Source organism: Cryptomeria japonica, chromosome 7, assembly GCF_030272615.1.
Source record: "Cryptomeria japonica chromosome 7, Sugi_1.0, whole genome shotgun sequence".
Classification (NCBI taxonomy): Eukaryota; Viridiplantae; Streptophyta; class Pinopsida; order Cupressales; family Cupressaceae; genus Cryptomeria; species Cryptomeria japonica.
This window is the reverse complement of record NC_081411.1, coordinates 433854431-433871245: the sequence shown is the minus strand read 5'-3', so window position 1 is coordinate 433871245 and position 16815 is coordinate 433854431.

Here is a 16815-nt window from a genome sequence, read left to right as displayed (position 1 = left end):
TTCTTAAATTTATCTCTCTTGTATTCATTTTCACCATTAGGGAAATTTGCTGCTATATGACCAATCTTGTTGCATGCAAAACATTTTAAAGGTAGCTTATCTCTATATTTACTAGTGCCTCTAGGCACTCATTTTTCCAACAATGCTTCAAGTTCCACTAAGTTGTCTTCATCTTCAGCATCTCTGTTGGATCTATATTCATAGTTATGGGCGATATCTCTACTTCTTCTTGTAGATGGGTTAGAGACAGAAGCTCTAAATGCATATTTTAGTTTCTATACACTACCATCATAGCCATTTAGTTCAAAAGCAGTAAGTTTGCTAATAATAGAGTAAAGAGTTACCTCTATCTTGTTAATGGATTTCAGCTCTTGAATAGCAGCAACTCGAATAGAATAGACTGGTAGTAGGGTTCTCAGTACCTTACTGATTACTGTAGAATCTTCCACATTCCCTCTTGCACTCTTTATCTCACCAACTATCTCTTTAATCATTTGACCGTGCTATTGGATATTCTCACCTTCAGAAATTCTCATGTCGTCAAACTTTCCTCTTAAACTCTCCTCTTTGGCAATCTCAACATGTTCATAACCACAATAAATCTCTTCTAATTTCTTCCATACTTCATATGCAGTTTCAAGACCATGAACATCTACATATTCAACATCAGATAGGGAACTGATAATAGCTTCTAATGCCTAGTGATTTTCTTGTTGTTCTTTCTTCTGATCATCAGTTAGGGGTCCAGTAGGTGTAGTACACTTATTTTCTATATGATCCCAATACTAACTACCAAGACTCTTAATGTAAATCTTCATTTTGTCACTCCATATTCTATAGTTATCTTTGTTGAACTTCGGACCTTCTTTCTTCATCATGATCTACAAGATCTTTTCCTCAAGTTGTTAGGCTTTTAGATTAAGAGGACCTGAGATGCTTTGATACCAATTGATGGTATGATGAAAGAATAAGTATCCAGTAGAATACTGAGGGGTGGGGGGGGGGGGGTTGAATCAGTATATTGAAAAACTAATACAAACTTCCCAAACTCAAACTCAGTCAAATAAAGGAAACATAACTTAGTCAAGATCAATATTCATAAGAATACTTGACATCAACTGGTTTAACTGTTATGACAAATTTAATAGTAAACAACTTCAATATTGTAAGAATCAATAATGCATAATCATAACTCAACATATTTAGCTCTCAATGCTTCTACTTAACATGCCTTATCAGAAGTTAACCAAATCAACAAATAAGATCACAACCACAAAAGCATTCACCACTTGAAACAATTGTTTATATGTGGAAAACCAAAATAGGCAAAAACCATGGTGAGATGAGACTCACAAGCATATCTATCTGAACTCTTCTGAAGTTTTCCCTATTAGGAGCCAAGCCTATTAAAGCTTTACAATAAGTCCTATAAAGAACTAATTCCGGTTAGGAATCACCCCGTTAAGGCACTTACAAATATGCCTTGATGAAAAGCACAATACCCTGTTAGTAGTAACCTCGCAAGAGGATTTAAGAATCCAAGCTAATGGACCACTTTGTTAGAGGATTTAATGAGTAACCATGCTTGTTAGAGATTACCCGGTTAAGGGATTTCACTTCTATTGTAATTGTTAGAAAACAACAGGTTTTCTTGATCTACCTGAGTAGCACTACATTTGCTTGATTAGATCCTTCTAAGCTTCAATCTTCCTTCACTAAAAGTGCAGATCCGTTCACTGGTTAGGAGACTACACACTCAGCAGGTTTCTATCAATCTTGCCAGCAACCTTTACAAACAACTTCATTGAACTTCAATACAAATCAATTATGTCGGTAACATAGCAAAAACCTAATTCTCATCATCGAGATTACAAACAAGTGAGTACAATCTTGACCATTAGAAATCATGACAATCTCTTCACATTCTTCAAGAAAATTCCAGCCACTCCATGATCACCACTTCATCGGACTTTGTAACTCATCACGTGTTGTGCATTAGATGCAATCCACTTTGCTCCTTCCCTAGACAAGAAACAAATGTGCCAAAATAAGTTGAACATGTCCTCATACAATGATCACATGTGTCACCATCATTACTACTTATCAGATAATAAACCATCAAACTTGATTGGTTAGGGTTTAACAGGTGATAGGGTTTACCGGTTACATTACATAGAAAGGTTTAACCCTTTACACCGGCTCACCGGTTCAACTAACAAACTTTACATACCAGTTTACAACATCTTCCACAAAGCTCTTCTTACCAGTTACTAGCCAATATCAAAAACAATATTATCAATAACATGAATGCCATTACTGGTTCAATTGACATCAATGACAATATATCATTAATACAATCTCTATGCAAAATGCCAACAAACTCAAAATTCCATATCATATATGTCATTATATTGGTCTGATGGTTGATTTATGTATCATGTGATGTGCATTTGTAATTGAGGGTTGAGGGTTTGGCCAACTTTGTAGTCAATAGGTGGTATAATCATGTCATTTGGGTGTTGATGTGGTATATGCATTATCAAAGAGTGTTGTATGTATGCATAAGAGAATATATTATTTGGTGTGGTGTACTGAGCAAAGATTTATACAGGGCAGACAATTGTGCCTAATTGGAACTGTCATTAGGCATAAAGAGATTCTAGATTTATAGTTCATGTAATCTAGATTGTAGTCCAAATCTTATTGTAAGGTAGTGAACCTTCCCTAAGGTTTGGAGCCTTCTGGGTCATATATTTTGAACAGTGAGCTCTAAGTAGTGTGCCTGAATGAATGTGCATTCCCCATTGTAATATTTACACATACTACTGTAGAGTATCATCTTACTGTGGGTAGGTTCGCACCATGGTTTTTCCCTTAACTGAGTTTTCCACATCAAAATCTTGGTTTTATGTGTGTTGGTGCTATTATGTTTACTTTTATTCTTTCTGCAATCATTTAGATATAAGATCATGCTTAAATTGTCTAATCTGATGAAAATCGATTCACCCCCCCCTCTTAGTTTTCCTTCTTGATTGTTGCTAACAATTGGTATCAGAGCTAGATCCTCCAAAAGAAGCTTGACCTCTTGAGGAGATCCAAGATGGAAACTTATGTGCTCAAGAAGGAAAGTCCTAGATTTGAGGGAAGCAATTATACTATTTTGAAGGACCGGATGGAAGTTCAATTGAAATGTCTTGGAGATGAGTATTGGAAGATTACAAAGAATGTTTACAATGTTCCTCATAATGGACTGGTTACTAATGTTGAGATCAAGGATGTTGAACGTAACATAAGAGCTAAGGAAGCATCTCTCAACACCTTAACTAATTTGGAGATGACTAATGTGATGGGTTTGCAGACTACACATGAGATTTAGAAGAATATAGAAACCTTGTATGAAGGACATGTGCAAGTTAAGGTTGCTAAGGTGCAAAGTTTGAAAGGGAAGTATGAAGCATTGAAGATGGGAGAAGATGGAAATATATCAACCTTTAATGGCTAAGGTGAATGATCTTGTCATGAATATCAAATGTGTTGGTGTGATGCAGAAGAATCCCCGGTTGATGAGCAATCTTACATCAACCCAAAACATTTCCTTTCTTGTTTAGTTCTTTATGCAGTTTCAGTATTCTTACCAGTATGTACTCGTAGTTGCTTATTCTTTGTGGCAGATCTTGTTTGCAGTTTCCTAGCAGTTTCTTGTGGTTGATTCCAGACTTCTAGTTGTGTGTGTGAAAAAGTGAAACAAGTATCTATAAGTTGCAAGACACAACACTTCAATTAAGTCATTACATGTATGGTTAGATAGATATAATCAAGAATAATAAAACCATAACAAATCGACTAATTTCCTTCTAGAAGATGCGAGGATAAGATTGCTCTTAGATTTGTATAAGCAATACTAGTGACTAGACTACACCAAGATAAAGGATTTAAATCTATATGAGCATGATATTAAGCTAAATGGATGCAAGATGGATGAAATATTCAAGCAATATGGAGTAAACTAAATATGTAAAAAGCTAAACTAAGATGCAAATAATCTCAAAAAGAAAGCACAATATATTCAATGACTACAAAGCAAAAAGTGTATAATAATAAATCTCTAGGGTGATTTGAATGAGAGATGAAATCTGAATTTATGGATAATTACAAGAGAGATCAAGAAAAAGCACAATTTAGGATTAATTGAAATAATTGAGAAATCAGATTCAGCTATCCTTGAGATAGATTCCAATTATAGTTTAATTGAAATGCATTCAGATTATAAGTTCAATTTGCATTAGAGATATAATTCAATTAATTCCATGCACTTGAGATAAAAATAGGTAATTCTTTGATTTATTCTAGAAAAGAGTCTTTTCAATGCAACTGAACTTGTTTTCTCAAAAGCTTTGAGTTCCAATTTTAGAGAATGATTAAATTCCTTTTAATTGCTTTTCTGATTTCAAGTTCTCGATTTAGAAGATAGAAATAATATCTCAAGTTTCATTTCTCTTTCAATTCAATTCTTTTATTTTATTTTCAATTTAACTCTTGCTTTGTGATTAATTCCTTTTTTGTGATAAATTAATTCCTTTTTTATGATTAAATGTCAAATTTATTAATTAATTAAATATGCTAAGATATTTAATAAATTAAATAGGATAATTGATCAAAATGATTTTCTGGGGATGATTTAATTAATTAAATAAATATTTAATTAATATAGAGTTATTGATTTGGCATGTGAAATTTGATGATTGAAGAATTAATAAATTGTGTGCTCAAGATTGATTTAATTGCCATTGGTTAGGACCTTGGTGATGTTGTCGAGATTAGGGGCCCATGGTTTAGATGACCAATTTTAGGGTATTACATTTGCCCCTCTTTGAATTAATGTGTGAGCAGCACATTGGTTGAAAGAATAGTTGATGTCTAGGAGATACCAGTTCTAAACTTGATTGATCATGAACCAAATGAAGAGCGAGGTGTTTAGCTTGATTTGAAGCGATGATGCTGAATATAGTTGATTAAAGTGATACTGATACTGAACTTGATTTAACTAGGACCGATGAAGAGCAAAGATACTGAACTTGAACTTGATTGATCAAGAAGCAGATCTTACTGATCTAGAACTTGATTGAACTAGACACAATGAGCGAAGATAAAATTGATCTTGAACTTGATGGATCAAGACATGATGAGCGAAGATAAACTATCCAACTTGATTTGATGTGATGAAACTAAACACCTGCTTAGATTGAGCATGTGATCAAAGATACTCTTTAAACTTTTGATTGAGTTTAAATGAATAATTAGCTTGATGAAAAGTGATGAAACTGATTAACGTTAAGAGACAGATTAAGATGAAGATGAATATCAGCTTGATTTGAAGCGATGAAACTAATATGCCCTCAGCGATTGATTTGATCCAAATGATCGAGAGATCAAGCTTAGATGCCCCTTAGCAATAAGAATTTGATTTTCTTTAGTTGAAAAATATTTTTGCTCGACTTTTGACGAAGATTTGAAAATTTTCTTGACTTTGAATATATGAGGTCATGAGTATGCCCCCTTGGGAGCGAAATTGAAAGATAGCGAGGGTACGTGATGATTATAAGCAATTTTTGGCAATGATAATTTTTCAGCATAAATGATTTAGAGGAATTTTTGAAATTTTGGCGTTGATTGATGAGAAATTGAGCATGAAGTTAATTTGTAGAATTAAATTGAGATTCATCATTGATCCTTTAGAAAATGAGCTCAAATTGAAGAAAGAATGAGCTTTTGATGAAAAGTGCTAAGTGGTCTAGGTCATAAAATTGACTAGGGAAATGATCTCGGAATTTGATTTCAATCCCCAAAATAGAATCAGAATGGGAAAATTAGCTAAGGGTACAATTTTCATGTCCATCAGAGCAAGTTGAAAAATTAGGGGTTTGGCTATATAAGAGGTAAAAGTGTCATTTTCAATTCATTTTAACCCTCCAAGTTTGAAAATTCAAAAAGCCTTTTGCGAAGAAAAATGTTCATTCCGATCTAGGAGCATCGATTTGAGTGCCAAAGACATCATAACTGACCTCGAAACTATGAGGCAGCGGTAAGTGATCGATCTTAAGCCTTTTAATCATTTCATTTTTGGATTTTTTTGTTGATTTTTTGAATTTTTAGCCATGTAAAAGTTAGACTTTGTCGATTTGTCATGCAAGACAGAATTATGTCTCGTATGACAAACTACTATAATTTCTTGTGTCATTTTAAGTCATTATTTTTGTCATCCCAGGTATACCCTTGTATCGTACGAGCTTGTTATAAAAAGACCATTTTGTCATTTTAGGACTTGTTTCGTGTTGTATCAGAGTCTTTTGTCATACTACGCCCATTCCTAACTCGTATGAGTTTCTACCTCTACTATGTTATGTCGTTTGGGAAACAATGAGCATTTTTTAGTGTGCAAACTTGAAAATTTGATTTTGCAATTAATGTATTTGGATTTGCATGATTTTTTACTTGTCTTGTAGCATGATTTGAAATGTTTCTGATGATCTTTTGTTTGATTCTTGCAAGTTTGACTACCTCGTGTTCTCTTCAGATGTGTTTATCCACTGATCATGACATTAGTGCATGAGTTATCTGATATAGACAAAGAAAATATTGATTTATGTGGATTGACTCACCTTTTACAGATGTCAGATATCCATGTGAATCACGGGATGCTCACAGCACCAGTAGAGAGATTTCATTCTGAGCATAACACATTTGACTTGCCAGTCGGGGAGATGACTCTCACTCTCGAGGATGTATATAGGATTATTTGGATTCCTTTTGTTGGGGATAAGGTGGATTATGATTCAGTGCAATGTCCTCGCCTACTAGCTCTGAGCCAGGTATTCCACGATGCAGACATTCTGACACAGTCTATCAGTTGGGATGACATGATGGCCAGGTATAGTGAGCAATTTCCACTGGCATGCATCCTAGCAAGGTTCATCAGTTGTTTCCTTATGCCAGATAGGGGACAACAGGTTTTCTTATGTAGTTGGGGCAGGATGCTAGAGAGGCTTATGGAGCATCCCTAGAGATTAGGATGGGGTTCTTGTACTCTAGCACACATGTATCATGAGATGCATGAGATTTTCTATCGGGAGGGGAAGAGTATGGCTGCAAGGGTTCTGATTTTACAAGTATGGGCTTGGGAGAACCTCCCAGTTTGTAGACCAATTGTGGATGACGCTAGAGATCCACAATAGCCCATTGTTTATAGATATTATGGATACATTACACAGCCCCATCTGGGAAAGAGATTATTGGAGATGGTAGCTGGATGACTTGATAGTCATGATATGGAGACCGTATAGAGGTTTGGAGCCTCGGGATGATTGGAGAGTTGTTCATAGGGACCTATTTATGAATTGGCCTCTCATAGGCAGATTAGTACTAGTGGTTGAGTAGTTTGTTGTTACTTGAGTGATGAGGTAGTATCGTAGACCTCAGGAGATCTCATAGGAGTTTACAACATATGCGTGTTATGCAGATGAGGAGAGGCGGGGATGGGCATCGATGCTATCATACACCCTAGGTATGTAGGAGGTGATTGGGTTACAGCAGCTGAGATGGGATTATTTAGAGGATATTGTAGATGTGGGGTATTTCTCCAATACAAATATTGGTTCCAACAACACCCTTTCTAGAGATTTACTAATCTAGCAGAGCAAGCACCTCATATAGAGGAGGTTGAGGATGATACCCCCATGCAAGGATAGGGACAGGCACATAGGTAAGGACAGTGAGCCAAGGCTCTGAGGCAAATAGGTGGTGATCTTGGCACTAGCAGCACCAAGGTACCAACTAGGGGTAGGTAGCAGAGAGGAGAGGTTGGATCCCTAGGGGCTATTGGCATGAGACTAGGTGGATCTAGGGTGACAGAGGGTGGAGGAGAGGAGGAGAGAGTAGCTCCTAGATAAGTGAGACAAAGGAGAGATGATCAGGGTGGAGGTAGAGGTGGAGATAGAGGTGGAGATGGAGGCAGAGATCCTGCGAGGGAGAAAAGGAAGCTGATGGAGCGCGGTTGATGAGAGAACGTTTGGCGGGTTTTCAATCATAGTTGATTGTGGCACAAACTCAGCTGGCGGAGCGAGACCGATAGCTAGCATAGATGAGGGCAGAGTGAGATGCTTTGTATAAGGAGGTACTCCATCAGATGAGTTGGTTAGCCTAATATGTTGTAGCGTATATTGTAGTGGTTCCAATAGCGCAACATGTTGTACCTTATTCTCAGTATATGGATCAATGTAAGGGAGCTCGGGCACCTAGGCAGGATCTAGGTCAGTAGGCTCCACCTCCTCCACCACCTGCCGATGAGGGAGAGGCAGAGAGCTAGATCTTTTTGTGTAGCTCTTAGAGTTTTTTGTAGACAGACCCATTTTTTGTGGCCCTTATGATTCTTGCTCCGATGGGAGTTTGTATATGTCAGTTGACATCATTTTATACCCTGAGACTTTATCGTTATATATGTAGACACCCAAAATTGTCCAGTCTAATTAAATAAATATTATTTATTTAATTACTTTAGCTTAATTCTTCTATTAATTAAATAAATCTTTATTTATTTAATTAATTCATTTATCCTCTTCTAGCCTTATTTCTGATTTAAATAAATACATTTATTTATTTAAATTATCCTTTTCCTAAATTAAATAAATATCTTATTTATTTAATTATCTCACTTCTTCTATTAATTAAATAAATCTTTATTTATTTAATTAATTCATTAACCTTTTCTACCCATGACACATGTCATTCATCTCTTAATTCCTACACTACCTACCCTCTAATCATAGCCGACCTCCTTTTACACCTCTCAATCTTATCCCTCCATTTTATATAGTGTCTTCTATATAAGGAGATACTTCCTTCATTATCAAACCCTAATCATCTTTTATGCAATTGACTACACTACGATCCTACTTGCAACCACATTTTGTTCTTTGTTGAGCTCTTGTGCACATATAAAATCTGAGAGCAAATATATCAAGTAAGATCAATGGAGATAGGAAGAATGGAGATCCAAAACCCTATTGGACATGTGATGGTATAATCTTTGTGATTTCATTTGATTTGCATTGTCTTAGGTAATCTTCATATGTTATGGTGGATCTTTGTTGTTGTTAGGCTAGGGTTTTGTGGTTGAATTCATTTAGCCTTTCAATATCGTTATTATTGTTATCCATTTTCACCATATACAATATATATGAGACCTTGATTTGACTTCATTGTACTTGTGTCAATCAATTTATGAGATGTTTTCTATATGCTTTATTCTATATGTATGCATATATGTTTAGTATGGATGTATGTAATGCAAATTAATATGAATGTTTGTTTTTGTTTCTTTTCATATGCAAATAAATGATGAAAATGAGTAACTAGTAATGCAAATTTGTTTATTTTTCTATGAAATAATATGAATATAAATGAGTGTATTAAATGTATGGATCTATTTAAAATGCTTATATATGCACCTAACATCTCAATACACAAGTACTCAATCAAAGAAATGATGAAAAAGAGACCACTTAGCTAAGAAATGATGATGTTTTCAACTCTCATTCAGAAGATAAAGAGATCATTGTTGTCATATCAAAATCACTCTAAATTCACAAAATGCAGAATAAAATGCAAAATGAGATGCAAAATGAAATGCAACCTAAACCTAGTCACTGGATTTGAAATGCTTAAGTTTCATCACTGAGCGTTAACAAACATAGCAAGTAGATTAGAGTTACTTTCTTTTCATGTGCAATATTAATTATCTTGTCTGTAATGACCCTTTTTTCTGTTCATATCCTTGGACAGATTTTGCAGGGACCCGAATTGCATGATAAAGAAATTCTCTCAAAACAGACAAAGAAATGATGTGAACCTCACTGTAGCATACAAATAAGCGAAGTCAAGGTATGTGTGGCGATTTCACCTTGATGTGAAGGCTCTTATCATAAACACCCAGCTAATTAGATGTTTCCAGATCATCTGAATCATTCCTACAAGTAGAAAACAAAGAAAATATTATGCCCCCAATCCTTGCTCCTCTTAGTCAAGATAGACTTCCTCAAGTTACTCAGAGGGATAATAATCGAAAACCAATATAAAAGACAACACACAAACTAAATTTCATGTATATCTCAAACTATTTAGTGATTGTTTTCAGTAATGTTGTTTTGCTTGTGTACTCAATGATAAAAATCTTCAGTAGTTAGGAGATGGGTGACTAACTCAGATTGGATGACCAGGTATCACTGACAGAATGATGACTTGGTTGATACTGCTTAGGACATGTAAATTACTCAATCAATTACACTAAGACTGGGACATTGATCAGTTTCAAGCCATGACGGTTCTAAAAGAACCAAAATGTCACAAAAGAGAATAAAATATGTGTACAAACAAAAGTGTCGATGCAACATTTCAGTACAAGAGATAAGACTAACCTGGACAAAATTCAGTAGCCATACTAATCGATGTCATTGTTTTAATCTGATGATCATTGATAGGAATGTCTGGTTTCAAAGAGTAAGTACCCCATATAAGACCAATCTGTCTCCTTTCAAGTGTACCCTTCCTTATATAAGACATGTTGATGTTTGATAGAGTTTGATAGATTGATTAACAAGACATGTCATAAGTGTGATTGCAGACTTTGAGAGTTTGTTTGTGGTTGATTTGGTTTGAAGGATAGTCTATGCTTTCTTGCTTCGATTTTTGTTTAGTTTTATTTTATTTTATTTTGTGAGTTTTTTTTTTGGAGAGGTTCATGAGTTCAATACAAAATTGCCACTACAAGGAGAAGCCTTGACAAGACCTTTAGATGCCCATTTCACAAACTTGAATAGTCACTACCGGTTAAAGGCCTAGAAACCCTACCAAACCCTCATTTTTGGGTTAGGACATTGTATGAAAAGTTGGGAAGCCAAAACCACCAAAATATCTTGGGGACAGGTGAATGATTGAAGAAAATTAAAACTCTTTGCAAGGTCTTTGGGACCATAAAACCAAAAACCATCAAAACCCGGATTTTAGGAGACCTAATAGGGCTCATTCCTTGTAGCCCTATTTCTAGGTAAATTTGTAAAATTGGTAAGAAAAATAGTGAATGAAAAACCATAAATGGGCCAAATGGAATACATTCCATGGTAAATGCCACCTCTACACCTCTGCAATGACTCACAATAGTATGGGGTGAAATTGACAAGTTGTTGTCAAGGTAGCAAAATTGAGCATATGGAAGGCACTTTGTAATGGTAGGGTTCCTAGTCAAACACTTGTTGCAAACACCTAGAGATTACCAAAGAGAAATTCCTAGAAGAGATTGAGAAGGACTTAGAGGTCTTGGAGCATAGCTAGACCTAGAGAGGCTGGTGGAATTGAGAAACACCAACTAGGTGAAGTGTGAGCAAGCTAGCTAAACCCCATCAAATTGGTATCAGAGCTTATAAGATTTGGGCTAGGTGAGTAGATGTCCTCAGTGGAATCTATAGGAGACAACACCATGGTGACCAATGCAGAGTTGGCAAAGAAAGTGGATGATCAGGAGGAAGAGAATAGACTCTTGAAAGAAAAGTTGATAGAATTGGAAAGTAAGCTCGGTGAAGTTGAAACCAAGGCAGATAAAGTGTTGGTAAAGTTTGAAGGAGCATAAGGGAAGGGTAAAGAGGTGTCAGAGATAGACAAAGTACCTGAACCTGATCTTATCTTAGAAAAAGAACCTTTCCTAAAGGCATTGAAAGCCTTAAGTGGTAAATCACTAGAAGGATTGCCATTGTTTACTAGTAAGATGGAAGCAAAAGTTGTTCTAGAATGGATAGAGGGCATGAAGAACCATTTTGAGTGTGAAGGCATAACTGAATCTCAAAGAGTTGAAGTGGACAAGTCTAGGATGAAAGCAGTTACTCTCACATGGTGGAAATTTGTGTAGGATGAGAGAAAGAAAATTGGCAAAACACCCATCTCTTCTTGGAAAGGGATGTTAGTCAAAATCAAAGAAGTCTATCTCCTTGATGACTATGAAGTGTAGATTCATAAGAAAAGACAAAACTTAAGACAAAAAGACCTTGATGTAAGTGGCTATATGGAGGAGTTTCACAAACTTAGCCTTAGATATCATGCGGTGGAAAAAGAAAGTCTCAAAGTTGCTAGGTACCTAAATGGACTACGGTGGAACATCCAAGAGGAAATCAGTCTGATGACCCCAAAGATAGTTCATCAAAGCTATCAACTTGCCCTTAAAGTGGAATAAAAACTAAAAAGAAAATAAGATTCAAGTAGTAATAGGGGCAAAGGTAGAGGAAAAGAAAATAGAGGCCATAGGGGGGGCTTTGGAAGAAGAAGTTCATAACAAAGAACACAAGGTGAGTCTAAACTCACTGAGCAGAAAGAAAGTGGCACTAGTAAAGGAGGATTCAAAAGAGGAAGGGGGTCAAATAGTGGTTTTAGAGGAAGGTCTAGTGGACAAGATAGAGGTTCCTCATATTTTGCCTCAATGAACTATTACTATTGCAATCTTCTTGGTCATTCAGCATATAGGTGTCCAGAGAAGGGATCATCTTCATAGAGTAGTGAAAGGAGAGTCTTCAAGAAGAGACTTCAAGTGGCAAGACTTCAGAGGTTGCCTTAGAATCAAAGGTAGGTGACAACTTGATGATAAGAAGAACTTTGATAAAAGAACCTATCAGAGAAGAGCCTAGCCAAAGGAGGTCATTACTTAGGATCAAATGCAAGATAATGGACAAAGTTTGCAAAGTGATCATTGATTCAAGGTCAACAGACAACATTGTGTTAGAAGAGGCAGTGAGTAAGATTAAGTTACAAAGGATACCTCACAATAACTCATATAGGGTCACTTGGTTGAACAAAGGACAACATGTCCTAGTCAATGAGAAAGCATGGGTGGACTTCACCATTGGGAGGTATAAGGACAAAGTGTTATGTGATGTCCTACCCATGGATGCATGTCATCTTCTACTAGGAAGACCATGGAAATTTGATATAAAAGCTATTCATGATGGTGCCAAGAATGCATACTCATTCAAGAAAAATGGAATCACATTCAAGATCCAATCTATCCTTTAGGAAGGTAAAAAGAGGGCAGTAGGTCCTAATGTTCTCATGGTGAGTGAAAAACAATTCTTGAAGACACTTGAGGAAGGTGAAGGTATAGGGTTTGCATTAGTAATGAAGCCTAAAGAGGAAGACAAGAAAGAGAAGCCAAATTTTCCAATAGAGGTTCAAGACCTATTGAAGAAGTTCAAAGGGATAGTGAGTGATGGACAACCAACCACCTTACAAGAGCCATAAGCCATCAAATAGATTTTATTCCTGGAGTATCCATACCTGACAAGGCATCTTACAAGATGACTCCCCAACAAAATATTGAGATTGCCAAGCAAATCCAAGAAGTTTTAGACCAAGGCCTAATTAGGAAAAGCATTAGCCCTTGTGATGTACCTACCATTTTAGCCCCAAACAAAGGTGGTACTTGGAGATTGTGCACTGACTCTAGGGTTATAAATAGGATCACTATCAGATATAGGTTTCCAATTACTAGAATAGAAGACCTAATGGATTGTTTAGGGGAAGCTAAATACTGTACCAAGATTGACCTTAAAAGTGGATACCACCAAATTGGGATTAAGGAGGGTGATGAATGGAAAATTGCATTCAAGACAACAAAGGGTCTTTATGAATGGCTTGTAATGCCATTTGCCTTAACCAATGCTCCAAGAACCTTCATGAGACTCATGAATGAGGTGATGAAGGAATTCATAGGTAAATTTGTGGTGGTATACTTAGATGATATTCTCATTTTCAGTAAGGATAGGGCAGATCATATTAATCATTCACAAAATGTGGTACAAAGATTGTATGAAGAGAAGCTAACCATGAACTTGGACGAGTGTGAATTTGTTAAGCAGGAGTTCGTTTACCTTGGGTTTGTGTTGTCTCAAAAAAACCTCAAGATGGACCCTAGCAAGGTTGAAGCCATAGTAAATTGGCCTACTCCTAAGTCAACGACAGAGGTGAGAAGCTTCCATGGACTAGCTCAGTATTATAGGAAGTTTGTTAGGCAGTTCAATGTTATATGTGCACCAATGTTGGAAACAATTAGAGGTGGAATGAAGGAAAATTTTTAGTGGAATGAACAAGAAAATAGAGGTTTTGAAACCTTGAAAGAGAAGATAGCTACTCAACTGGTGTTAGTGTTGCCTAGTTTTGAGAAACTCTTCATAGTGGAATGTGATGCAAGCAATGTTGCAGTAGGTGTTGTCCTAAGCCAATAAGAAAGACCCGTAGCTTTCCATAGTGAGAAGATAAGTGATGAAAATAGGAATTACTCCTCATATGACTTGGAATTATATGCTTTAGTGCAGGCTTTGAGGAAGTGGAGACACTATCTCCTTCCTAAGGAATTTGTAGTCTATACAGACAATCAAGCTTTAAGCTTTCTAAACTCACAAGACAAACTCAGTCACAAAAACATGAAGTGGGTGGAGTAAATGAAAGCCTACACATTCACAATCAAGCACAAAAAAGGTCAATTAAATCGGGTTGCTGATGCATTGAGCAGAAGACTCTTGACAATCCAAGAAATTTAGTTAAGGAGCATAGGTGTTGATAGTTTTAGAGACCTATACCTGGATGATGAAGACTTCTCAAATGTCTACAAGGTATGAAAAGAGTATCAAAATAATTTTCATAGTGAGTATTCAGATTTTACCTTGCAAGATGGACTATTGTTTAGAGGAGGACAACTTTGTGTGCCTAGAGGGTCAATGAGAGAAAATCTCATACAAGAGAAGAATAATGGTAGTCTTAGTGGTCATTTTGGAGTCAACAAGACTCAAGAGTTAGTTCAGAGGTATTACTATTGGCCTAGGATGAATCAAGATGTTAAGAAGTATGTGGAAACTTATATTATTTGTCAAAAGGCCAAGGGCACTTCTTCAAATGCCAGTTTATACCAACCTCTTCCCATACCAAATAGACCTTGGGAGTGCATTAGTATGGACTTTGTAGTAGGATTACTAGGGACAAAGTAGGGACTTGACAACATATATGTCATAGTGGACAGGTTTAGTAAGATGGCCCACTTTGTACCTTGCAAGACTACTCATGATGCATGTCATATAGCTCATTTGTTCTTCAAGGAAGTGATAAGGATACATGGTTTACCCATGAGCATTGTTTCAGATAGGGACTCAAAGGTCATGAGTCATTTTTGGAAGACACTTTGGCACCAACCTATCTTTTGGATCAGCCTACCATCCACAAACAGATGGGTAGATTGAAGTGGTTAATAGGAGCTTGGGAAACTTATTGAGGTGCCTTACCAAAGAGTATGGTCAAACATGGGATCAAGTACTATCACAAATTGAATATGCTTACAATGACATAATAAATAGAACCACCAAAAAGAGTCCTTTTGAGGTGGTCTATGGTCTTCACCCAAGGGGTATATTGGAGTTAAGGGATTCAAGGAATACAACAACAAGAAGTGGATATGCTGAAGACTTTTCTCAGTCAATGAAAGAGGTACATGAATCAATCAAGCAAGCATTGATGGAGAACACAAGTAAGATCAAGAAAAAGGTTGATGAGAAAAGAAAGAACCTACAATTCCAAGTAGGTGATCTTGACATGGTGCACCTAAACAAAGAAAGGCTACAAAAAGGAGTACCTAATTAGTTGCAGATGAGAAGGTTTGGTCCATGTGCCATCCTTGCCAAGTATAGAGAAAATGAATACAAGGTGTACCTACCTAGTGACATAGGACTGTTACCGGTTTTCAACATAGAAGACTTAGTTGCTTACAAAGGATCAATTCAAGTTTCAGATAGCAGTCACTCAGAGGTATCAAATGCTGTAAATAACCTTCAATTACCAGAAAAACTAAATCCAAAAGCTGAAAAGGTATTGAGTTCACGGACTGCTAAGAAGATAAGGCACCAAATGTATTTGGAGCACCTAATCAAGTGGCAGGGTATGGATAATGTTGATGCTACATGGGTTCTTGAGATAGAGTTTAAGAAGTTAGGCATTGATCAGAATCTGATCCCCAAGGAGGTGACTTAGTTTTCTTTTGTTTGGGAGAATGGTGCAGGAGCACCTAGGACTTAGGCTCTTAGTCCTTCTACAATTTTGTCTTGTACTGACCTTAGCCAAGTCAAGTTCCTAATAAGGACTCCAGGAGGGTCCAAGGTGTGTGTGTGTGATTTTTTTTTTGAGTCAAGTGTAGGCCTAGTTAAGTTGGTTTTCTTCCTAGGTTTGCACTTTGTGTATAGGTAGTAGTTTGAGTAGTTGAAATGGCCTTCTTGATGGTCAAAAGTGGTATACCTTGGTGTGAGCATTAGAGAGATTTAGAATGGTCTTAAGAATGCTTAAAAAGTCTTGAGTAATGACTTGTAATAGGTTGTTTAGGTTGGCAAAGCAAAATGTGGAAAGTTATAAAAGTTGTCATGACAACTTTTGTCCTAAAAGTGCTTAGTGGTGGAGTTAGGGATAGAAAAATACCCTAGGGTGCCTCCACATGTGGGGAATACTATTTAAACCTCCTCTTGCATGGTTACCAAGGTTGGACGTTTGATTTTGTATGATTGACAATCTGAAACTACTCATTTTTGAACTATTATCACTGCTTTTGGCTTATTTTGCATAAAATGTGAACTCTAATGGATTAAATCCATTGATCTAGTTTTGGATTGTATTTCTTTGGTGTGTTCCAGTGTCATTTGATTCATTTGATTCTTTTTAGATAGTGTATGTTAGTGCTTCATTGTTTTG